Below are 1,717 nucleotides of genomic sequence, written 5' to 3' on the forward strand. Positions count from 1 at the left end.
TCACTCTACCCCACTGCATGCTGCAAAAGCTGCGTCTACAGAAGCTGCATCAGGAGAAGTGTGGCCAGCAGGGTGAGGGAGGGCATTCTGCCCCTCTACTCGGCTTTTGTGAGACCCCACCTGGAGTGCTGCATCCAGCTGTGGAATCCACAACATCAGAAGGATATTGACCGGTTGGAGAGTCCAGAGGAGGCTACGAAGATGCTCAGAGGGCTGGAGCACCTCTGCTATGGGGACAGGCTGAGAGAGTGGGGCTTGTTCAGCCTGGAGAACAGAAGGCTCCGAGGAGACCTCAGTGCAGCCTTCCAGTACCTGAAGGGACTACAAGGAAGCTGGGGGGGACTTTTTACAAGGGCCTGTAGTGACAGGACAAGGGGGAACGGGTTTAAATTGAAAGCGGGGAGGTTTAGATTGGATATCAGTAACAAATTCTTCACGGAGAGGGTGGTAGCACTGGCACAGGTTGCCCAGAGCAGCTGTGGATGCCCCATCCCTGGAAGTGTTCAAGGCCAGGCTGGATGAAACTTTGAGCAACCTGGTCTAGTGGAAGGTGTCCCTGCCCATGGCAGGGGGATTGGAACTAGATGATCCTTTCCAACCCAAACCATTCTATGGTTCTGTGATTCTATGAAATTGCATTTTTTTTTAAAGCTTGAAATTTTATTAATGTGTTATTTCTCCAGTTAAAACTTTTTTCAAGACTACAAGTAGATAAAAATCAGTAAAAAGGTGAAAATTAAACCAAGCTTGCTGAGTAGGGTTGTTTGCTCAACTTCAAAAAAACCCTAAAAGTACTTCAGATTAAGCTTTGTCTTTGGCTCCTCATATATCATAAGTAAAGACGTCTGCACACAGCTGGACAAACACGTATTTTCCTAGACAAGAAAAAAGTTCTTAATAATTCTCTAATGGGACGGGAGAACATCGTTATCTATAGAACTACAGGATGTTTTTTGTAAGTAATTCTAGTTAAAGCACTACATAATCTGCAGCCTTATTTCGGCTCTCAGCACAGAACAAAGTTGTGAGCCAAATTGGATGTTTGAAGACTCCTAATAATGAACAGTCTTTACACACAGAAACAAAAAGCTTAAAATTTTATCACCTGTGAGACTTCATCAAAAAGATCCCTAAATAAACTTCATAAAAATTAATTAAGGCTTCACAGCACCAGGAAGATAGTTTTCTCTCTCGTACCTAGGTCCCTTAGGTCAGAATGCAGTTATTAGACTGTGCAGAACAATTTCACTTTGGTAATCTCCTGCAGTTGGAGGTAAAAGCCAACACTGAAACAACTGTGATTTTCATCCTGCCTTATCATCCTCAAATGAAATCAAAATAAAAGATGGCCAGTCCTCTTCTGCCTCAGAAGTTCATGTAGGTTGTTTGCTTCTATCCCTCACACTGTTGTTATTCTCACTGTGGATAGATTAAATAAACAGCAATCCTACCACTTGTCTGAATTCCCTCAGCAAATGGCAATTCAGCACTTCTACAGGATCTTTATACTACAAAGCAAAGCCTTCCTTTAAATAGGTTAATATTCCATCTTTACATAAAACAGACCTTTAAGTATTTGCTAGTCTGGCAATGTAACGAGCAGCTTTATACCATCAAGAAATCAATTCTAGATTTTGGAATTCTAGCTTCCTGGTTCAGGAAAAAAACCCTGACAAAAGAAAACACAGAACAAGACACGACCATTGTGGCCCACCAC

This window comes from Eurypyga helias, unplaced genomic scaffold, assembly GCF_000690775.1.
Source record: "Eurypyga helias isolate BGI_N326 unplaced genomic scaffold, ASM69077v1 scaffold24320, whole genome shotgun sequence".
Taxonomy (NCBI): domain Eukaryota; kingdom Metazoa; phylum Chordata; class Aves; order Eurypygiformes; family Eurypygidae; genus Eurypyga; species Eurypyga helias.